Here is a 27,381-nt window from a genome sequence, read left to right on the forward strand (position 1 = left end):
GACACTAATTAAATATTATTCATTATTCCCACTCCAGTCTACATTAAATTAAAGTAGGTGCTGGAAACTAATTACATATAATTTACTATTCCCACTCCAGTCTATATTAAATTGAAGTAGGTGGTGGACACTAATTAAATATAATGTACTATTCGCACTCCAGTCTACATTTAATTAAAGTAGGTGCTGGACACTAATTACATATACATTACTATTCCCACTCCAGTCTACATTAAATTGAAGTAGGTGCTGGACAGTAATTAAATATAATTTACTATTCCCACTCCAATCTACATTAAGTTAAAGTAGGTGCTGGACACTAATTAAATATAATGTACTATTCCCACTCCAGTCTACATTAAATTAAAGTAGGTGCTGGACACTAATTACATATAAATACTATTCCCACTCCAGTCTACATTAAATTAAAGTAGGTGCTGGACACTAATTAAATATAATTTACTATTCCCACTCCAGTCTACATTAAATTAAAGTAGGTGCTGTACACTAATTAAATATAATTTACTATTTACTATTCCTATTCCAGTCTACATTAAATTGAAGTAGGTGGTGGATACTAATTAAATCTAATGTACTATTCCCACTCCAGTCTACATTAAATTAAAGTAGGTGCTGGACACTAAATAAATATAATTTAGTATTCCCACTCCAGTCTACATTAAATTAAAGTAGGTGCTGGAAACTAATTACATATAATTTACTATTCCCACTCCAGTCTACATTAAATTGAAGTAGGTGGTGGACACTAATTAAATATAATGTACTATTCGCACTCCAGTCTACATTAAATTAAAGTAGGTGCTGGACACTAATTACATATACATTACTATTCCCACTCTAGTCTACATTAAATTGAAGTAGGTGCTGGACAGTAATTAAATATAATTTACTATTCCCACTCCAATCTACATTAAGTTAAAGTAGGTGCTGGACACTAATTAAATATAATTTACTATTCCCACTCCAGTCTACATTAAATAAAAGTAGGTGCTGGACACTAATTAAATATTATTTACTATTTCCACTCCAGTCTACATTAAATTAAAGTAGGTGGTGGACACTAATTAAATATTATTTACTATTTCCACTCCAGTCTACATTAAATTAAAGTAGGTGCTGGACACTAATTACATATAATTTACTATTCCTACTCCAGTCTACATTAAATTGAAGTAGGTGCTGGACACTAATTAAATATAATGTACTATTCCCACTCCAGTCTACATTAAATTAAAGTAGGTGCTGTACACTAATTAAATATAATTTACTATTTACTATTCCCATTCCAGTCTACATTAAATTGAAGTAGTTGGTGGATACTAATTAAATATAATGTACTATTCCCACTCCAGTCTACATTAAATTAAAGTAGGTGCTGGACACTAATTACATATACATTACTATTCCCACTCCAGTCTACATTAAATTAAAGTAGGTGCTGGACACTAAATAAATATAATTTACTATTCCCACTCCAGTCTACATTAAATTAAAGTAGGTGCTGGACACTAATTACATATAATTTACTATTCCCACTCCAGTCTACATTAAATTGAAGTAGGTGCTGGACACTAATTAAATATAATTTACTATTCCCACTCCAGTCTACATTAAATTAAAGTAGGTGCTGGACACTAATTACATATAAATTACTATTCCTGCTCCAGTCTACATTAAATTAAAGTAGGTGCTGGACACTAATTAAATATAATTTACTATTCCCACTCCAGTATACATTACATTAAAGTAGGTGCTGGACACTAATTACATATAAATTACTATTCCCACTCCAGTCTACATTAAATTAAAGTAGGTGCTGGACACTAATTAAATATAATTTACTGTTCCCACTCCAGTCTACATTCAATTAACGTAGGTGCTGTACACTAATTAAATATAATTTACTATTTACTATTCCCATTCCAGTCTACAATAAATTGAAGTAGGTGCTGGACAGAAATTAAATATAATTTTCTATTCCCACTCCAATCTACATTAAATTAAAGTAGGTGCTGGACACTATTCCCACTCCAATCTTCATCAAATAAAGTAGGTGCTGGACACTAATTAAATATAATTTACTATTCCCACTCCAGTCTACATTAAATAAAAGTAGGTGCTGGACACTAATTAAATATTATTTATTATTCCCACTCCAGTCTACATTAAATTAAAGTAGGTGCTGGAAACTAATTACATATACATTACTATTCCCACTCCAGTCTACATTAAATTGAAGTAGGTGCTGGACACTAAATAAATATAATTTACTATTCCCACTCCAGTCTACATTAAATTAAAGTAGGTGCTGGACACTAATTACATATAATTTACTATTCCCACTCCAGTCTACATTAAAATGAAGTAGGTGCTGGACACTAATTAAATATAATTTACTATTCCCACTTCAGTCTACATTAAATTAAAGTAGGTGCTGGACACTAATTAAATATAATTTACTATTCCCACTCCAGTCTACATTAAATTAAAGTAGGTGCTGTACACTAATTAAATATAATTTACTATTCCCATTCCAGTCTACAATAAATTGAAGTAGGTGGTGGATACTAATTAAATATAATGTACTATTCCCACTCCAGTCTACATTAAATTAAAGTAGGTGCTGGACACTAATTACATATACATTACTATTCCCACTCCAGTCTACATTAAATTAAAGTGGGTGCTGGACACTATTTAAATATTATTTACTATTCCCACTCCGGTCTACATTAAATTAAAGTAGGTGCTGGACAATAATGACATATAATTTACTATTCCCACTCCAGTCTACATTAAATTGAAGTAGGTGCTGGACACTAATTAAATATAATTTACTATTCCCACTCCAGTCTACATTAAATTAAAGTAGGTGCCGTACACTAATTAAATATAATTTACTATTTCCACTCCAGTCTACATTAAATTGAAGTAGGTGCTGGACACTAATTAAATATATTTTACTATTCCCACTCCAGTCTACATTAAATTAAAGTAGGTGCTGTACACTAATTAAATATAATTTACTATTTCCACTCCAGTCTACATTAAATTGAAGTAGGTGCTGGACACTAGTTAAATATAATTTACTATTCCCACTCCAGTCTACATTAAATTAAAGTAGGTGCTGGACACTAATTAAATATAAATTACTATTCCCACTCCAGTCTACATTAAATTAAAGTAGGTGCTGGACACTAATTAAATATAATTTACTATTCCCACTCCAGTCTACATTAAATTAAAGTAGGTGCTGGAAACTAATTAAATATAATTTAATATTCCCACTCCAGTCTACATTAAATTAAAGTAGGTGCTGGACACTAATTACATATAAATTACTATTCCCACTCCATTCTACATTAAATTGAAGTAGGTGGTGGATACTAATTAAATATAATGTACTATTCCCACTCCAGCCTACATTAAATTAAAGTAGGTGCTGGACACTAATTACATATACATTACTATTCCCACTCCAGTCTACATTAAATTGAAGTAGGTGCTGGACAGAAATTAAATATAATTTTCTATTCCCACTCCAAACTACATTAAATTAAAGTAGGTGCTGGACACTATTCCCACTCCAAACTTCATCAAATAAAGTAGGTACTGGACACTAATTAAATATAATTTACTATTCCCACTCCAGTCTACATTAAATAAAAGTAGGTGCTGGACACTAATTAAATATTATTCATTATTCCCACTCCAGTCTACATTAAATTAAAGTAGGTGCTGGAAACTAATTACATATAATTTACTATTCCCACTCCAGTCTATATTAAATTGAAGTAGGTGGTGGACACTAATTAAATATAATGTACTATTCGCACTCCAGTCTACATTTAATTAAAGTAGGTGCTGGACACTAATTACATATACATTACTATTCCCACTCCAGTCTACATTAAATTGAAGTAGGTGCTGGACAGTAATTAAATATAATTTACTATTCCCACTCCAATCTACATTAAGGTAAAGTAGGTGCTGGACACTAATTAAATATAATGTACTATTCCCACTCCAGTCTACATTAAATTAAAGTAGGTGCTGGACACTAATTACATATAAATACTATTCCCACTCCAGTCTACATTAAATTAAAGTAGGTGCTGGACACTAATTAAATATAATTTACTATTCCCACTCCAGTCTACATTAAATTAAAGTAGGTGCTGTACACTAATTAAATATAATTTACTATTTACTATTCCCATTCCAGTCTACATTAAATTGAAGTAGGTGGTGGATACTAATTAAATCTAATGTACTATTCCCACTCCAGTCTACATTAAATTAAAGTAGGTGCTGGACACTAAATAAATATAATTTAGTATTCCCACTCCAGTCTACATTAAATTAAAGTAGGTGCTGGAAACTAATTACATATAATTTACTATTCCCACTCCAGTCTACATTAAATTGAAGTAGGTGGTGGACACTAATTAAATATAATGTACTATTCGCACTCCAGTCTACATTAAATTAAAGTAGGTGCTGGACACTAATTACATATACATTACTATTCCCACTCTAGTCTACATTAAATTGAAGTAGGTGCTGGACAGTAATTAAATATAATTTACTATTCCCACTCCAATCTACATTAAGTTAAAGTAGGTGCTGGACACTAATTAAATATAATTTACTATTCCCACTCCAGTCTACATTAAATAAAAGTAGGTGCTGGACACTAATTAAATATTATTTACTATTTCCACTCCAGTCTACATTAAATTAAAGTAGGTGGTGGACACTAATTAAATATTATTTACTATTTCCACTCCAGTCTACATTAAATTAAAGTAGGTGCTGGACACTAATTACATATAATTTACTATTCCTACTCCAGTCTACATTAAATTGAAGTAGGTGCTGGACACTAATTAAATATAATGTACTATTCCCACTCCAGTCTACATTAAATTAAAGTAGGTGCTGTACACTAATTAAATATAATTTACTATTTACTATTCCCATTCCAGTCTACATTAAATTGAAGTAGTTGGTGGATACTAATTAAATATAATGTACTATTCCCACTCCAGTCTACATTAAATTAAAGTAGGTGCTGGACACTAATTACATATACATTACTATTCCCACTCCAGTCTACATTAAATTAAAGTAGGTGCTGGACACTAAATAAATATAATTTACTATTCCCACTCCAGTCTACATTAAATTAAAGTAGGTGCTGGACACTAATTACATATAATTTACTATTCCCACTCCAGTCTACATTAAATTGAAGTAGGTGCTGGACACTAATTAAATATAATTTACTATTCCCACTCCAGTCTACATTAAATTAAAGTAGGTGCTGGACACTAATTACATATAAATTACTATTCCTGCTCCAGTCTACATTAAATTAAAGTAGGTGCTGGACACTAATTAAATATAATTTACTATTCCCACTCCAGTATACATTAAATTAAAGTAGGTGCTGGACACTAATTACATATAAATTACTATTCCCACTCCAGTCTACATTAAATTAAAGTAGGTGCTGGACACTAATTAAATATAATTTACTGTTCCCACTCCAGTCTACATTCAATTAACGTAGGTGCTGTACACTAATTAAATATAATTTACTATTTACTATTCCCATTCCAGTCTACAATAAATTGAAGTAGGTGCTGGACAGAAATTAAATATAATTTTCTATTCCCACTCCAATCTACATTAAATTAAAGTAGGTGCTGGACACTATTCCCACTCCAATCTTCATCAAATAAAGTAGGTGCTGGACACTAATTAAATATAATTTACTATTCCCACTCCAGTCTACATTAAATAAAAGTAGGTGCTGGACACTAATTAAATATTATTTATTATTCCCACTCCAGTCTACATTAAATTAAAGTAGGTGCTGGAAACTAATTACATATACATTACTATTCCCACTCCAGTCTACATTAAATTGAAGTAGGTGCTGGACACTAAATAAATATAATTTACTATTCCCACTCCAGTCTACATTAAATTAAAGTAGGTGCTGGACACTAATTACATATAATTTACTATTCCCACTCCAGTCTACATTAAAATGAAGTAGGTGCTGGACACTAATTAAATATAATTTACTATTCCCACTTCAGTCTACATTAAATTAAAGTAGGTGCTGGACACTAATTACATATAAATACTATTCCCACTCCAGTCTACATTAAATTAAAGTAGGTGCTGGACACTAATTAAATATAATTTACTATTCCCACTCCAGTCTACATTAAATTAAAGTAGGTGCTGTACACTAATTAAATATAATTTACTATTTACTATTTCCACTCCAGTCTACATTAAATTAAAGTAGGTGCTGGACACTAAATAAATATAATTTACTATTCCCACTCCAGTCTACATTAAATTAAAGTAGGTGCTGGACACTAATTACATATATTTTACTATTCCCACTCCAGTGTACATTAAATTGAAGTAGGTGCTGGACACTAATTAAATATAATGTACTATTCCCACTCCAGTCTACATTAAATTAAAGTAGGTGCTGGACACTAATTACATATACATTACTATTCCCACTCCAGTCTACATTAAATTAAAGTAGGTGCTGGACACTAAATAAATATAATTTACTATTCCCACTCCAGTCTACATTAAATTAAAGTAGGTGCTGGACACTAATTACATATAATTTACTATTCCCACTCCAGTCTACATTAAATTGAAGTAGGTGCTGGGCACTAATTAAATATAATTTACTATTCCCACTCCAGTCTACATTAAATTAAAGTAGGTGCTGGACACTAATTACATATAAATTACTATTCCCGCTCCAGTCTACATTAAATTAAAGTAGGTGCTGGACACTAATTAAATATAATTTACTATTCCCACTCCAGTCTACATTAAATTAAAGTAGGTGCTGGACACTAATTACATATAAATTACTATTCCCACTCCAGTCTACATTAAATTAAAGTAGGTGCTGGACACTAATTAAATATAATTTACTATTCCCACTCCAGTCTACATTAAATTAAAGTAGGTGCTGTACACTAATTAAATATAATTTACTATTCCCATTCCAGTCTACAATAAATTGAAGTAGGTGGTGGATACTAATAAATATAATGTACTATTCCCACTCCAGTCTACATTAAATTAAAGTAGGTGCTGGACACTAATTACATATACATTACTATTCCCACTCCAGTCTACATTAAATTAAAGTGGGTGCTGGACACTATTTAAATATTATTTACTATTCCCACTCCAGTCTACATTAAATTGAAGTAGGTGCTGGACACTAATTAAATATAATTTACTATTCCCACTCCAGTCTACATTAAATTAAAGTAGGTGCTGTACACTAATTAAATATAATTTACTATTTCCACTCCAGTCTACATTAAATTGAAGTAGGTGCTGGACACTAATTAAATATAATTTACTATTCCCACTCCAGTCTACATTAAATTAAAGTAGGTGTTGTACACTAATTAAATATAATTTACTATTTCCACTCCAGTCTACATTAAATTGAAGTAGGTGCTGGACACTAGTTAAATATAATTTACTATTCCCACTCCAGTCTACATTAAATTGAAGTAGGTGCTGGACACTAATTAAATATAAATTACTATTCCCACTCCAGTCTACATTAAATTAAAGTAGGTGCTGGACACTAATTAAATATAATTTACTATTCCCACTCCAGTCTACATTAAATTAAAATAGGTGCTGGAAACTAATTAAATATAATTTAATATTCCCACTCCAGTCTACATTAAATTAAAGTAGGTGCTGGACACTAATTACATATAAATTACTATTCCCACTCCATTCTACATTAAATTGAAGTAGGTGGTGGATACTAATTAAATATAATGTACTATTCCCACTCCAGCCTACATTAAATTAAAGTAGGTGCTGGACACTAATTACATATACATTACTATTCCCACTCCAGTCTACATTAAATTGAAGTAGGTGCTGGACAGAAATTAAATATACTTTTCTATTCCCACTCCAAACTACATTAAATTAAAGTAGGTGCTGGACACTATTCCCACTCCAATCTTCATCAAATAAAGTAGGTGCTGGACACTAATTAAATATAATTTACTATTCCCACTCCAGTCTACATTAAATAAAAGTAGGTGCTGGACACTAATTAAATATTATTTATTATTCCCACTCCAGTCTACATTAAATTAAAGTAGGTGCTGGAAACTAATTACATAAAATTTACTATTCCCACTCCAGTCTACATTAAATTGAAGTAGGTGCTGGACACTAACTATATATAATTTACTATTTACTATTCCCATTCCAGTCTATATTAAATTGAAGTAGGTGTTGGACACTAATTAAATATAATGTACTATTCGCACTCCAGTCTACATTAAATTAAAGTAGGTGCTGGACACTAATTACATATACATTACTATTCCCACTCCAGTCTACATTAAATTGAAGTAGGTGCTGGACAGTAATTAAATATAATTTACTATTCCCACTCCAATCTACATTAAGTTAAAGTAGGTGCTGGACACTAATTAAATATAATGTACTATTCCCACTCCAGTCTACATTAAATTAAAGTAGGTGCTGGACACTAATTACATATAAATACTATTCCCACTCCAGTCTACATTAAATTAAAGTAGGTGCTGGACACTAATTAAATATAATTTACTATTCCCACTCCAGTCTACGTTAAATTAAAGTAGGTGCTGTACACTAATTAAATATAATTTACTATTTACTATTCCCATTCCAGTCTACATTAAATTGAAGTAGGTGGTGGATACTAATTAAATCTAATGTACTATTCCCACTCCAGTCTACATTAAATTAAAGTAGGTGCTGGACACTAATTACATATACATTACTATTCCCACTCCAGTCTACATTAAATTAAAGTAGGTGCTGGACACTAAATAAATATATTTACTATTCCCACTCCAGTCTACATTAAATTAAAGTAGGTGTTGGACACTAATTACATATATTTTACTATTCCCACTCCAGTCTACATTAAATTGAAGTAGGTGCTGGACACTAATTAAATATAATTTACTATTCCCACTCCAGTCTACATTAAATTAAAGTAGGTGCTGGACACTAATTACATATAAATTACTATTCCCACTCCAGTCTACATTAAATTAAAGTAGGTGCTGGACACTAATTAAATATAATTTACTATTCCCACGCCAGTCTACATTAAATTAAAGTAGGTGCTGTACACTAATTAAATATAATTTACTATTTACTATTCCCATTCCAGTCTACAATAAATTGAAGTAGGTAGTGGATACTAATTAAATATAATGTACTATTCCCACTCCAGTCTACATTAAATTAAAGTAGGTGCTGGACACTAATTACATATACATTACTATTCCCACTCCAGTCTACATTAAATTAAAGTAGGTGCTGGACACTAATTAAATATTATTTACTATTCCCACTCCGGTCTACATTAAATTAAAGTAGGTGCTGGACAATAATGAAATATAATTTACTATTCCCACTCCAGTCTACATTAAATTGAAGTAGGTGCTGGACACTAATTAAATATAATTTACTATTCCCACTCCAGTCTACATTAAATTAAAGTAGGTGCTGTACACTAATTAAATATAATTTACTATTTCCACTCCAGTCTACATTAAATTGAAGTAGGTGCTGGACACTAATTAAATATAATTTACTATTCCCACTCCAGTCTACATTAAATTAAAGTAGGTGCTGTACACTAATTAAATATAATTTACTATTTCCACTCCAGTCTACATTAAATTGAAGTAGGTGCTGGACACTAGTTAAATATAATTTACTATTCCCACTCCAGTCTACATTAAATTAAAGTAGGTGCTGGACACTAATTAAATATAAATTACTATTCCCACTCCAGTCTACATTAAATAAAAGTAGGTGCTGGACACTAATTAAATATTATTTATTATTCCCACTCCAGTCTACATTAAATTAAAGTAGGTGCTGTACACTAATTAAATATAATTTACTATTTACTATTCCCATTCCAGTCTACATTAAATTGAAGTAGGTGGCGGATACTAGTTGAATCTAATGTACTATTCCCACTCCAGTCTACATTAAATTAAAGTAGGTGCTGGACACTAATTACATATACATTACTATTCCCACTCCAGTCTACATTAAATTAAAGTAGGTGCTGGACACTAAATAAATATATTTACTATTCCCACTCCAGTCTACATTAAATTAAAGTAGGTGCTGGACACTAATTACATATAATTTACTATTCCCACTCCAGTCTACATTAAATTGAAGTAGGTGCTGGATACTAATTAAATATAATTTACTATTCCCACTCCAGTCTACATTAAATTAAAGTAGGTGCTGGACACTAATTACATATACATTACTATTCCCGCTCCAGTCTACATTAAATTAAAGTAGGTGCTGGACACTAATTAAATATAATTTACTATTCCCACTCCAGTCTACATTAAATTAAAGTAGGTGCTGGACACTAATTACATATAAATTACTATTCCCACTCCAGTCTACATTAAATTAAAGTAGGTGCTGGACACTAATTAAATATAATTTACTATTCCCACTCCAGTCTACATTAAATTAAAGTAGGTGCTGTACACTAATTAAATATAATTTACTATTTACTATTCCCATTCCAGTCTACAATAAATTGAAGTAGGTGGTGGATACTAATTAAATATAATGTACTATTCCCACTCCAGTCTACATTAAATTAAAGTAGGTGCTGGACACTAATTACATATACATTACTATTCCCACTCCAGTCTACATTAAATTAAAGTAGGTGCTGGACACTAATTAAATATTATTTACTATTCCCACTCCGGTCTACATTAAATTAAAGTAGGTGCTGGACAATAATGAAATATAATTTACTATTCCCACTCCAGTCTACATTAAATTGAAGTAGGTGCTGGACACTAATTAAATATAATTCACTATTCCCACTCCAGTCTATATTAAATTGAAGTAGGTGCTGGACACTAATTAAATATAATTTACTATTCCCACTCCAGCCTACATTAAATTAAAGTAGGTGCTGTACACTAATTAAATATAATTTACTATTTCCACTCCAGTCTACATTAAATTGAAGTAGGTGCTGGACACTAATTAAATATAATTTACTATTCCCACTCCAGTCTACATTAAATTAAAGTAGGTGCTGTACACTAATTAAATATAATTTACTATTTACTATTCCCATTCCAGTCTACATTAAATTGAAGTAGGTGGTGGATACTAATTAAATCTAATGTACTATTCCCACTCCAGTCTACATTAAATTAAAGTAGGTGCTGGACACTAAATAAATATAATTTAGTATTCCCACTCCAGTCTACATTAAATTAAAGTAGATGCTGGAAACTAATTACATATAATTTACTATTCCCACTCCAGTCTACATTAAATTGAAGTAGGTGGTGGACACTAATTAAATATAATGTACTATTCGCACTCCAGTCTACATTAAATTAAAGTAGGTGCTGGACACTAATTACATATACATTACTATTCCCACTCTAGTCTACATTAAATTGAAGTAGGTGCTGGACAGTAATTAAATATAATTTACTATTCCCACTCCAATCTACAATAAGTTAAAGTAGGTGCTGGACACTAATTAAATATAATTTACTATTCCCACTCCAGTCTACATTACATAAAAGTAGGTGCTGGACACTAATTAAATATTATTTACTATTTCCACTCCAGTCTACATTAAATTAAAGTAGGTGGTGGACACTAATTAAATATTATTTACTATTTCCACTCCAGTCTACATTAAATTAAAGTAGGTGCTGGACACTAATTACATATAATTTACTATTCCTACTCCAGTCTACATTAAATTGAAGTAGGTGCTGGACACTAATTAAATATAATGTACTATTCCCACTCCAGTCTACATTAAATTAAAGTAGGTGCTGTACACTAATTAAATATAATTTACTATTTACTATTCCCATTCCAGTCTACATTAAATTGAAGTAGTTGGTGGATACTAATTAAATATAATGTACTATTCCCACTCCAGTCTACATTAAATTAAAGTAGGTGCTGGACACTAATTACATATACATTACTATTCCCACTCCAGTCTACATTAAATTAAAGTAGGTGCTGGACACTAAATAAATATAATTTACTATTCCCACTCCAGTCTACATTAAATTAAAGTAGGTGCTGGACACTAATTACATATAATTTACTATTCCCACTCCAGTCTACATTAAATTGAAGTAGGTGCTGGACACTAATTAAATATAATTTACTATTCCCACTCCAGTCTACATTAAATTAAAGTAGGTGCTGGACACTAATTACATATAAATTACTATTCCTGCTCCAGTCTACATTAAATTAAAGTAGGTGCTGGACACTAATTAAATATAATTTACTATTCCCACTCCAGTATACATTAAATTAAAGTAGGTGCTGGACACTAATTACATATAAATTACTATTCCCACTCCAGTCTACATTAAATTAAAGTAGGTGCTGGACACTAATTAAATATAATTTACTGTTCCCACTCCAGTCTACATTCAATTAACGTAGGTGCTGTACACTAATTAAATATAATTTACTATTTACTATTCCCATTCCAGTCTACAATAAATTGAAGTAGGTGCTGGACAGAAATTAAATATAATTTTCTATTCCCACTCCAATCTACATTAAATTAAAGTAGGTGCTGGACACTATTCCCACTCCAATCTTCATCAAATAAAGTAGGTGCTGGACACTAATTAAATATAATTTACTATTCCCACTCCAGTCTACATTAAATAAAAGTAGGTGTTGGACACTAATTAAATATTATTTATTATTCCCACTCCAGTCTACATTAAATTAAAGTAGGTGCTGGAAACTAATTACATATACATTACTATTCCCACTCCAGTCTACATTAAATTGAAGTAGGTGCTGGACACTAAATAAATATAATTTACTATTCCCACTCCAGTCTACATTAAATTAAAGTAGGTGCTGGACACTAATTACATATAATTTACTATTCCCACTCCAGTCTACATTAAAATGAAGTAGGTGCTGGACACTAATTAAATATAATTTACTATTCCCACTTCAGTCTACATTAAATTAAAGTAGGTGCTGGACACTAATTACATATAAATACTATTCCCACTCCAGTCTACATTAAATTAAAGTAGGTGCTGGACACTAATTAAATATAATTTACTATTCCCACTCCAGTCTACATTAAATTAAAGTAGGTGCTGTACACTAATTAAATATAATTTACTATTTACTATTTCCACTCCAGTCTACATTAAATTAAAGTAGGTGCTGGACACTAATTACATATATTTTACTATTCCCACTCCAGTGTACATTAAATTGAAGTAGGTGCTGGACACTAATTAAATATAATGTACTATTCCCACTCCAGTCTACATTAAATTAAAGTAGGTGCTGGACACTAATTACATATACATTACTATTCCCACTCCAGTCTACATTAAATTAAAGTAGGTGCTGGACACTAAATAAATATAATTTACTATTCCCACTCCAGTCTACATTAAATTAAAGTAGGTGCTGGACACTAATTACATATAATTTACTATTCCCACTCCAGTCTACATTAAATTGAAGTAGGTGCTGGGCACTAATTAAATATAATTTACTATTCCCACTCCAGTCTACATTAAATTAAAGTAGGTGCTGGACACTAATTACATATAAATTACTATTCCCGCTCCAGTCTACATTAAATTAAAGTAGGTGCTGGACACTAATTAAATATAATTTACTATTCCCACTCCAGTCTACATTAAATTAAAGTAGGTGCTGGACACTAATTACATATAAATTACTATTCCCACTCCAGTCTACATTAAATTAAAGTAGGTGCTGGACACTAATTAAATATAATTTACTATTCCCACTCCAGTCTACATTAAATTAAAGTAGGTGCTATACACTAATTAAATATAATTTACTATTCCCATTCCAGTCTACAATAAATTGAAGTAGGTGGTGGATACTAATAAATATAATGTACTATTCCCACTCCAGTCTACATTAAATTAAAGTAGGTGCTGGACACTAATTACATATACATTACTATTCCCACTCCAGTCTACATTAAATTAAAGTGGGTGCTGGACACTATTTAAATATTATTTACTATTCCCACTCCAGTCTACATTAAATTGAAGTAGGTGCTGGACACTAATTAAATATAATTTACTATTCCCACTCCAGTCTACATTAAATTAAAGTAGGTGCTGTACACTAATTAAATATAATTTACTATTTCCACTCCAGTCTACATTAAATTGAAGTAGGTGCTGGACACTAATTAAATATAATTTACTATTCCCACTCCAGTCTACATTAAATTAAAGTAGGTGTTGTACACTAATTAAATATAATTTACTATTTCCACTCCAGTCTACATTAAATTGAAGTAGGTGCTGGACACTAGTTAAATATAATTTACTATTCCCACTCCAGTCTACATTAAATTGAAGTAGGTGCTGGACACTAATTAAATATAAATTACTATTCCCACTCCAGTCTACATTAAATTAAAGTAGGTGCTGGACACTAATTAAATATAATTTACTATTCCCACTCCAGTCTACATTAAATTAAAATAGGTGCTGGAAACTAAATATAATTTAATATTCCCACTCCAGTCTACATTAAATTAAAGTAGGTGCTGGACACTAATTACATATAAATTACTATTCCCACTCCATTCTACATTAAATTGAAGTAGGTGGTGGATACTAATTAAATATAATGTACTATTCCCACTCCAGCCTACATTAAATTAAAGTAGGTGCTGGACACTAATTACATATACATTACTATTCCCACTCCAGTCTACATTAAATTGAAGTAGGTGCTGGACAGAAATTAAATATAATTTTCTATTCCCACTCCAAACTACATTAAATTAAAGTAGGTGCTGGACACTATTCCCACTCCAATCTTCATCAAATAAAGTAGGTGCTGGACACTAATTAAATATAATTTACTATTCCCACTCCAGTCTACATTAAATAAAAGTAGGTGCTGGACACTAATTAAATATTATTTATTATTCCCACTCCAGTCTACATTAAATTAAAGTAGGTGCTGGAAACTAATTACATATAATTTACTATTCCCACTCCAGTCTACATTAAATTGAAGTAGGTGCTGGACACTAACTATATATAATTTACTATTTACTATTCCCATTCCAGTCTATATTAAATTGAAGTAGGTGTTGGACACTAATTAAATATAATGTACTATTCGCACTCCAGTCTACATTAAATTAAAGTAGGTGCTGGACACTAATTACATATACATTACTATTCCCACTCCAGTCTACATTAAATTGAAGTAGGTGCTGGACAGTAATTAAATATAATTTACTATTCCCACTCCAATCTACATTAAGTTCAAGTAGGTGCTGGACACTAATTAAATATAATGTACTATTCCCACTCCAGTCTACATTAAATTAAAGTAGGTGCTGGACACTAATTACATATAAATACTATTCCCACTCCAGTCTACATTAAATTAAAGTAGGTGCTGGACACTAATTAAATATAATTTACTATTCCCACTCCAGTCTACATTAAATTAAAGTAGGTGCTGTACACTAATTAAATATAATTTACTATTTACTATTCCCATTCCAGTCTACATTAAATTGAAGTAGGTGGTGGATACTAATTAAATCTAATGTACTATTCCCACTCCAGTCTACATTAAATTAAAGTAGGTGCTGGACACTAATTACATATACATTACTATTCCCACTCCAGTCTACATTAAATTAAAGTAGGTGCTGGACACTAAATAAATATATTTACTATTCCCACTCCAGTCTACATTAAATTAAAGTAGGTGTTGGACACTAATTACATATATTTTACTATTCCCACTCCAGTCTACATTAAATTGAAGTAGGTGCTGGACACTAATTAAATATAATTTACTATTCCCACTCCAGTCTACATTAAATTAAAGTAGGTGCTGGACACTAATTACATATAAATTACTATTCCCACTCCAGTCTACATTAAATTAAAGTAGGTGCTGGACACTAATTAAATATAATTTACTATTCCCACTCCAGTCTACATTAAATTAAAGTAGGTGCTGTACACTAATTAAATATAATTTACTATTTACTATTCCCATTCCAGTCTACAATAAATTGAAGTAGGTAGTGGATACTAATTAAATATAATGTACTATTCCCACTCCAGTCTACATTAAATTAAAGTAGGTGCTGGACACTAATTACATATACATTACTATTCCCACTCCAGTCTACATTAAATTAAAGTAGGTGCTGGACACTAATTAAATATTATTTACTATTCCCACTCCGGTCTACATTAAATTAAAGTAGGTGCTGGACAATAATGAAATATAATTTACTATTCCCACTCCAGTCTACATTAAATTGAAGTAGGTGCTGGACACTAATTAAATATAATTTACTATTCCCACTCCAGTCTACATTAAATTAAAGTAGGTGCTGTACACTAATTAAATATAATTTACTATTTCCACTCCAGTCTACATTAAATTGAAGTAGGTGCTGGACACTAATTAAATATAATTTACTATTCCCACTCCAGTCTACATTAAATTAAAGTAGGTGCTGTACACTAATTAAATATAATTTACTATTTCCACTCCAGTCTACATTAAATTGAAGTAGGTGCTGGACACTAGTTAAATATAATTTACTATTCCCACTCCAGTCTACATTAAATTAAAGTAGGTGCTGGACACTAATTAAATATAAATTACTATTCCCACTCCAGTCTACATTAAATAAAAGTAGGTGCTGGACACTAATTAAATATTATTTATTATTCCCACTCCAGTCTACATTAAATTAAAGTAGGTGCTGTACACTAATTAAATATAATTTACTATTTACTATTCCCATTCCAGTCTACATTAAATTGAAGTAGGTGGCGGATACTAATTAAATCTAATGTACTATTCCCACTCCAGTCTACATTAAATTAAAGTAGGTGCTGGGCACTAATTACATATACATTACTATTCCCACTCCAGTCTACATTAAATTAAAGTAGGTGCTGGACACTAAATAAATATATTTACTATTCCCACTCCAGTCTACATTAAATTAAAGTAGGTGCTGGACACTAATTACATATAATTTACTATTCCCACTCCAGTCTACATTAAATTGAAGTAGGTGCTGGACACTAATTAAATATAATTTACTATTCCCACTCCAGTCTACATTAAATTAAAGTAGGTGCTGGACACTAATTACATATACATTACTATTCCCGCTCCAGTCTACATTAAATTAAAGTAGGTGCTGGACACTAATTAAATATAACTTACTATTCCCACTCCAGTCTACATTAAATTAAAGTAGGTGCTGGACACTAATTACATATAAATTACTATTCCCACTCCAGTCTACATTAAATTAAAGTAGGTGCTGGACACTAATTAAATATAATTTACTATTCCCACTCCAGTCTACATTAAATTAAAGTAGGTGCTGTACACTAATTAAATATAATTTACTATTTACTATTCCCATTCCAGTCTACAATAAATTGAAGTAGGTGGTGGATACTAATTAAATATAATGTACTATTCCCACTCCAGTCTACATTAAATTAAAGTAGGTGCTGGACACTAATTACATATACATTACTATTCCCACTCCAGTCTACATTAAATTAAAGTAGGTGCTGGACACTAATTAAATATTATTTACTATTCCCACTCCGGTCTACATTAAATTAAAGTAGGTGCTGGACAATAATGAAATATAATTTACTATTCCCACTCCAGTCTACATTAAATTGAAGTAGGTGCTGGACACTAATTAAATATAATTTACTATTCCCACTCCAGTCTACATTAAATTGAAGTAGGTGCTGGACACTAATTAAATATAATTTACTATTCCCACTCCAGCCTACATTAAATTAAAGTAGGTGCTGTACACTAATTAAATATAATTTACTATTTCCACTCCAGTCTACATTAAATTGAAGTAGGTGCTGGACACTAATTAAATATAATTTACTATTCCCACTCCAGTCTACATTAAATTAAAGTAGGTGCTGGACACTAATTACATATAAATTACTATTCCAACTCCATTCTACATTAAATTGAAGTAGGTGGTGGATACTAATTAAATATAATGTACTATTCCCACTCCAGCCTACATTAAATTAAAGTAGGTGCTGGACACTAATTACATATACATTACTATTCCCACTCCAGTCTACATTAAATTGAAGTAGGTGCTGGACAGAAATTAAATATAATTTTCTATTCCCACTCCAAACTACATTAAATTAAAGTAGGTGCTGGACACTATTCCCACTCCAATCTTCATCAAATAAAGTAGGTGGTGGACACTAATTAAATATAATGTACTATTCGCACTCCAGTCTACATTAAATTAAAGTAGGTGCTGGACACTAATTACATATACATTACTATTCCCACTCCAGTCTACATTAAATTGAAGTAGGTGCTGGACAGTAATTAAATATAATTTACTATTCCCACTCCAATCTACATTAAGTTAAAGTAGGTGCTGGACACTAATTAAATATAATGTACTATTCCCACTCCAGTCTACATTAAATTAAAGTAGGTGCTGTACACTAATTAAATATAATTTACTATTTACTATTCCCATTCCAGTCTACATTAAATTGAAGTAGGTGGTGGATACTAATTAAATCTAATGTACTATTCCCACTCCAGTCTACATTAAATTAAAGTAGGTGCTGGACACTAATTACATATACATTACTATTCCCACTCCAGTCTACATTAAATTAAAGTAGGTGCTGGACACTAAATAAATATATTTACTATTCCCACTCCAGTCTACATTAAATTAAAGTAGGTGCTGGACACTAATTACATATATTTTACTATTCCCACTCCAGTCTACATTAAATTGAAATAGGTGCTGGACACTAATTAAATATAATTTACTATTCCCACTCCAGTCTACATTAAATTAAAGTAGGTGCTGGACACTAATTACATATAAATTACTATTCCCGCTCCAGTCTGCATTAAATTAAAGTAGGTGCTGGACACTAATTAAATATAATTTACTATTCCCACTCCAGTCTACATTAAATTAAAGTAGGTGCTGGACACTAATTACATATAAATTACTATTCCCACTCCAGTCTACATTAAATTAAAGTAGGTGCTGGACACTAATTAAATATAATTTACTATTCCCACTCCAGTCTACATTAAATTAAAATAGGTGCTGTACACTAATTAAATATAATTTACTATTTACTATTCCCATTCCAGTCTACAATAAATTGAAGTAGGTGGTGGATACTAATTAAATATAATGTACTATTCCCACTCCAGTCTACATTAAATTAAAGTAGGTGCTGGACACTAATTACATATACATTACTATTCCCACTCCAGTCTACATTAAATTAAAGTAGGTGCTGGACACTAATTAAATATTATTTACTATTCCCACTCCGGTCTACATTAAATTAAAGTAGGTGCTGGACAATAATGAAATATAATTTACTATTCCCACTCCAGTCTACATTAAATTGAAGTAGGTGCTGGACACTAATTAAATATAATTTACTATTCCCACTCAAGTCTACATTAAATTAAAGTAGGTGCTGTACACTAATTAAATATAATTTACTATTTCCACTCCAGTCTACATTAAATTGAAGTAGGTGCTGGACACTAATTAAATATAATTTACTATTCCCACTCCAGTCTACATTAAATTAAATTAGGTGCTGTACACTAATTAAATATAATTTACTATTTCCACTCCAGTCTACATTAAATTGAAGTAGGTGCTGGACATTAGTTAAATATAATTTACTATTCCCACTCCAGTCTACATTAAATTAAAGTAGGTGCTGGACACTAATTAAATATAAATTACTATTCCCACTCCAGTCTACATTAAATAAAAGTAGGTGCTGGACACTAATTAAATATTATTTATTATTCCCACTCCAGTCTACATTAAATTAAAGTAGGTGCTGGAAACTAATTACATATAATTTACTATTCCCACTCCAGTCTACATTAAATTGAAGTAGGTGCTGGACACTAACTATATATAATTTACTATTTACTATTCCCATTCCAGTCTACATTAAATTGAAGTAGGTGGTGGACACTAATTAAATATAATGTACTATTCGCACTCCAGTCTACATTAAATTAAAGTAGGTGCTGGACACTAATTACATATACATTACTATTCCCACTCCAGTCTACATTAAATTGAAGTAGGTGCTGGACAGTAATTAAATACAATTTACTATTCCCACTCCAATCTACATTAAGTTAAAGTAGGTGTTGGACACTAATTAAATATAATTTACTATTACCACTCCAGTCTACATTAAATTGAAGTAGGTGCTGGACAGTAATTAAATATAATTTACTATTCCCACTCCAGTCTACATTAAATTGAAGTAGGTGTTGGACACTAATTAAATATAATTTACTATTACCACTCCAGTCTACATTAAATTGAAGTAGGTGCTGGACACTAATTAAATATAATTTACTATTCCCACTCCAGTCTACATTAAATTAAAGTAGGTGCTATACATTAATTAAATATAATTTACTATTTCCACTCCAGTCTACATTAAATTGAAGTAGGTGCTGGACACTAATTAAATATAATTTACTATTCCCACTCCAGTCTACATTAAATTAAAGTAGGTGCTGGACACTAATTAAATATAAATTACTATTCCCACTCCAGTCTTCATTAAATTAAAGTAGGTGCTGGACACTAATTAAATATAATTTACTATTCCCACTCCAGTCTACATTAAATTGAAGTAGGTGCTGGACTCTAATTAAATATAATTTACTATTCCCACTCCAGTCTACATTAAATTAAAGTAGGTGTTGGACACTAATTAAATATAATTTACTATTCCCACTCCAGTCTACATTAAATTAAAGTAGGTGCTGGACACTAATTACATATAAATTACTATTCCCACTCCAGTCTGCATTAAATTAAAGTAGGTGCTGGACACTAATTACATATAATTTACTATTCCCACTCCAGTCTACATTAAATTAAAGTAGGTGTTGGACACTAATTAAATATAATTTACTAGTCCCACTCCAGTCTACATTAAATTAAAGTAGGTGCTGGACACTAATTGCATATAAATTACTATTCCCACTCCAGTCTACATTAAATTAAAGTAGGTGCTGGACACTAATTAAATATAATTTACTATTCCCACTCCAGTCTACATTAAATAAAAGTAGGTGCTGTACACTAATTAAATATTATTTACTATTCCCACTCCAGTCTACAGTAAATTAAAGTAGGTGCTGGACACTAAATAAATATAATTTACTATTCCCTCTCCAGTCTACATTAAATTAAAGGAGGTGCTGGACACTAATTACATATAATTTACTATTCCCACTCCAGTCTACATTAAATTGAAGTAGGTGCTGGACACTAATTAAATATAATTTACTATTCCCACTCCAGTCTACATTAAATTAAAGTAGGTGCTGGGCACTAATTACATTTAAATTACTATTCCCACTCCAGTCTAAAATTAAATTAAAGTAGGTGCTGGACACTAATTAAATATAATTTACTATACCCACTCCAGTCTACATTAAATTAAAGTAGGTGCTGGACACTAATTACATATAATGTACTATTCCCACTCCAGTCGACCTTAAATTAAAGTAGGTGCTGGACACTAATTAAATATAATTTACTATTCCCACTCCAGTCTACATTAAATTAAAGTAGGTGCTGTACACTAATTAAATATAATTTACTATTTACTATTCCCATTCCAGTCTACATTAAATTGAAGTAGGTGGTGGATACTAATTAAATATAATGTACTATTCCCACTCCAGTCTACATTAAATTAAAGTAGGTGCTGGACACTAATTACATATACATTACTATTTCCACTCCAGTCTACATTAAATTAAAGTAGGTGCTGGACACTAAATAAATATAATTTACTATTCCCACTCCAGTCTACATTAAATTAAAGTAGGTGCTGGACACTAAATAAATATATTTACTATTCCCACTCCAGTCTACATTAAATTAAAGTAGGTGCTGGACACTAAATAAATATATTTACTATTCCCACTCCAGTCTACATTAAATTAAAGTAGGTGTTGGACACTAATTACATATATTTTACTATTCCCACTCCAGTCTACATTAAATTGAAGTAGGTGCTGGACACTAATTAAATATAATTTACTATTCCCACTCCAGTCTACATTAAATTAAAGTAGGTGCTGGACACTAATTACATATAAATTACTATTCCCACTCCAGTCTACATTAAATTAAAGTAGGTGCTGGACACTAATTAAATATAATTTACTATTCCCACTCCAGTCTACATTAAATTAAAGTAGGTGCTGTACACTAATTAAATATAATTTACTATTTACTATTCCCATTCCAGTCTACAATAAATTGAAGTAGGTGGTGGATACTAATTAAATATAATGTACTATTCCCACTCCAGTCTACATTAAATTAAAGTAGGTGCTGAACACTAATTACATATACATTACTATTCCCACTCCAGTCTACATTAAATTAAAGTAGGTGCTGGACACTAATTAAATATTATTTACTATTCCCACTCCGGTCTGCATTAAATTAAAGTAGGTGCTGGACAATAATGAAATATAATTTACTATTCCCACTCCAGTCTACATTAAATTGAAGTAGGTGCTGGACACTAATTAAATATAATTTACTATTCCCACTCCAGTCTACATTAAATTAAAGTAGGTGATGTACACTAATTAAATATAATTTACTATTTCCACTCCAGTCTACATTAAATTGAAGTAGGTGCTGGACACTAATTAAATATAATTTACTATTCCCACTCCAGTCTACATTAAATTAAAGTAGGTGCTGTACACTAATTAAATATAATTTACTATTTCCACTCCAGTCTACAATAAATTGAAGTAGGTGCTGGACACTAGTTAAATATAATTTACTATTCCCACTCCAGTCTACATTAAATTAAAGTAGGTGCTGGACACTAATTAAATATAAATTACTATTCCCACTCCAGTCTACATTAAATAAAAGTAGGTGCTGGACACTAATTAAATATTATTTATTATTCCCACTCCAGTCTACATTAAATTAAAGTAGGTGCTGTACACTAATTAAATATAATTTACTATTTACTATTCCCATTCCAGTCTACATTAAATTGAAGTAGGTGGCGGATACTAATTAAATCTAATGTACTATTCCCACTCCAGTCTACATTAAATTAAAGTAGGTGCTGGACACTAATTACATATACATTACTATTCCCACTCCAGTCTACATTAAATTAAAGTAGGTGCTGGACACTAAATAAATATATTTACTATTCCCACTCCAGTCTACATTAAATTAAAGTAGGTGCTGGACACTAATTACATATAATTTACTATTCCCACTCCAGTCTACATTAAATTGAAGTAGGTGCTGGACACTAATTAAATATAATTTACTATTCCCACTCCAGTCTACATTAAATTAAAGTAGGTGCTGGACACTAATTACATATAAATTACTATTCCCGCTCCAGTCTACATTAAATTAAAGTAGGTGCTGGACACTAATTAAATATAATTTACTATTCCCACTCCAGTCTACATTAAATTAAAGTAGGTGCTGGACACTAATTACATATAAATTACTATTCCCACTCCAGTCTACATTAAATTAAAGTAGGTGCTGGACACTAATTAAATATAATTTACTATTCCCACTCCAGTCTACATTAAATTAAAGTAGGTGCTGTACACTAATTAAATATAATTTACTATTTACTATTCCCATTCCAGTCTACAATAAATTGAAGTAGGTGGTGGATACTAATTAAATATAATGTACTATTCCCACTCCAGTCTACATTAAATTAAAGTAGGTGCTGGACACTAATTACATATACATTACTATTCCCACTCCAGTCTACATTAAATTAAAGTAGGTGCTGGACACTAATTAAATATTATTTACTATTCCCACTCCGGTCTACATTAAATTAACGTAGGTGCTGGACAATAATGAAATATAATTTACTATTCCCAATCCAGTCTACATTAAATTGAAGTAGGTGCTGGACACTAATTAAATATAATTTACTATTCCCACTCCAGTCTACATTAAATTAAAGTAGGTGCTGTACACTAATTAAATATAATTTACTATTTCCACTCCAGTCTACATTAAATTGAAGTAGGTGCTGGACACTAATTAAATATAATTTACTATTCCCACTCCAGTCTACATTAAATTAAAGTAGGTGCTGTACACTAATTAAATATAATTTACTATTTCCACTCCAGTCTACATTAAATTGAAGTAGGTGCTGGACACTAATTAAATATAATTTACTATTCCCACTCCAGTCTACATTAAATTAAAGTAGGTGCTGGACACTAATTACATATAAATTACTATTCCCACTCCATTCTACATTAAATTGAAGTAGGTGGTGGATACTAATTAAATATAATGTACTATTCCCACTCCAGCCTACATTAAATTAAAGTAGGTGCTGGACACTAATTACATATACATTACTATTCCCACTCCAGTCTACATTAAATTGAAGTAGGTGCTGGACAGAAATTAAATATAATTTTCTATTCCCACTCCAAACTACATTAAATTAAAGTAGGTGCTGGACACTATTCCCACTCCAATCTTCATCAAATAAAGTAGGTGGTGGACACTAATTAAATATAATGTACTATTCGCACTCCAGTCTACATTAAATTAAAGTAGGTGCTGGACACTAATTACATATACATTACTATTCCCTCTCCAGTCTACATTAAATTGAAGTAGGTGCTGGACAGTAATTAAATATAATTTACTATTCCCACTCCAATCTACATTAAGTTAAAGTAGGTGCTGGACACTAATTAAATATAATGTACTATTCCCACTCCAGTCTACATTAAATTAAAGTAGGTGCTGGACACTAATTACATATAAATACTATTCCCACTCCAGTCTACATTAAATTAAAGTAGGTGCTGTACACTAATTAAATATAATTTACTATTTACTATTCCCATTCCAGTCTACATTAAATTGAAGTAGGTGGTGGATACTAATTAAATCTAATGTACTATTCCCACTCCAGTCTACATTAAATTAAAGTAGGTGCTGGACACTAATTACATATACATTACTATTCCCACTCCAGTCTACATTAAATTAAAGTAGGTGCTGGACACTAAATAAATATATTTACTATTCACACTCCAGTCTACATTAAATTAAAGTAGGTGCTGGACACTAATTACATATATTTTACTATTCCCACTCCAGTCTACATTAAATTGAAGTAGGTGCTGGACACTAATTAAATATAATTTACTATTCCCACTCCAGTCTACATTAAATTAAAGTAGGTGCTGGACACTAATTACATATAAATTACTATTCCCGCTCCAGTCTACATTAAATTAAAGTAGGTGCTGGACACTAATTAAATATAATTTACTATTCCCACTCCAGTCTACATTAAATTAAAGTAGGTGCTGGACACTAATTACATATAAATTACTATTCCCACTCCAGTCTACATTAAATTAAAGTAGGTGCTGGACACTAATTAAATATAATTTACTATTCCCACTCCAGTCTACATTAAATTAAAGTAGGTGCTGTACACTAATTAAATATAATTTACTATTTACTATTCCCATTCCAGTCTACAATAAATTGAAGTAGGTGGTGGATACTAATTAAATATAATGTACTATTCCCACTCCAGTCTACATTAAATTAAAGTAGGTGCTGGACACTAATTACATATACATTACTATTCCCACTCCAGTCTACATTAAATTAAAGTAGGTGCTGGACACTAATTAAATATTATTTACTATTCCCACTCCGGTCTACATTAAATTAAAGTAGGTGCTGGACAATAATGAAATATAATTTACTATTCCCACTCCAGTCTACATTAAATTGAAGTAGGTGCTGGACACTAATTAAATATAATTTACTATTCCCACTCAAGTTCACATTAAATTAAAGTAGGTGCTGTACACTAATTAAATATAATGTACTATTTCCACTCCAGTCTACATTAAATTGAAGTAGGTGCTGGACACTAATTAAATATAATGTACTATTCGCACTCCAGTCTACATTAAATTAAAGTAGGTGCTGTACACTAATTAAATATAATTTACTATTTCCACTCCAGTCTACATTAAATTGAAGTAGGTGCTGGACACTAGTTAAATATAATTTACAATTCCCACTCCAGTCTACATTAAATTAAAGTAGGTGCTGGACACTAATTAAATATAAATTACTATTCCCACTCCAGTCTACATTAAATAAAAGTAGGTGCTGGACACTAATTAAATATTATTTATTATTCCCACTCCAGTCTACATTAAATTAAAGTAGGTGCTGGAAACTAATTACATATAATTTACTATTCCCACTCCAGTCTACATTAAATTGAAGTAGGTGCTGGACACTAACTATATATAATTTACTATTTACTATTCCCATTCCAGTCTACATTAAATTGAAGTAGGTGGTGGACACTAATTAAATATAATGTACTATTCGCACTCCAGTCTACATTAAATTAAAGTAGGTGCTGGACACTAATTACATATACATTACTATTCCCACTCCAGTCTACATTAAATTGAAGTAGGTGCTGGACAGTAATTAAATACAATTTACTATTCCCACTCCAATCTACATTAAGTTAAAGTAGGTGTTGGACACTAATTAAATATAATTTACTATTACCACTCCAGTCTACATTAAATTGAAGTAGGTGCTGGACAGTAATTAAATATAATTTACTATTCCCACTCCAGTCTACATTAAATTGAAGTAGGTGTTGGACACTAATTAAATATAATTTACTATTACCACTCCAGTCTACATTAAATTGAAGTAGGTGCTGGACACTAATTAAATATAATTTACTATTCCCACTCCAGTCTACATTAAATTAAAGTAGGTGCTGTACATTAATTAAATATAATTTACTATTTCCACTCCAGTCTACATTAAATTGAAGTAGGTGCTGGACACTAATTAAATATAATTTACTATTCCCACTCCAGTCTACATTAAATTAAAGTAGGTGCTGGACACTAATTAAATATAAATTACTATTCCCACTCCAGTCTACATTAAATTAAAGTAGCTGCTGGACACTAATTAAATATAATTTACTATTCCCACTCCAGTCTACATTAAATTGAAGTAGG

The sequence above is a fragment of the Lissotriton vulgaris genome, chromosome 2_2 (genome assembly GCF_964263255.1).
Source record: "Lissotriton vulgaris chromosome 2_2, aLisVul1.2, whole genome shotgun sequence".
NCBI lineage: Eukaryota > Metazoa > Chordata > Amphibia > Caudata > Salamandridae > Lissotriton > Lissotriton vulgaris.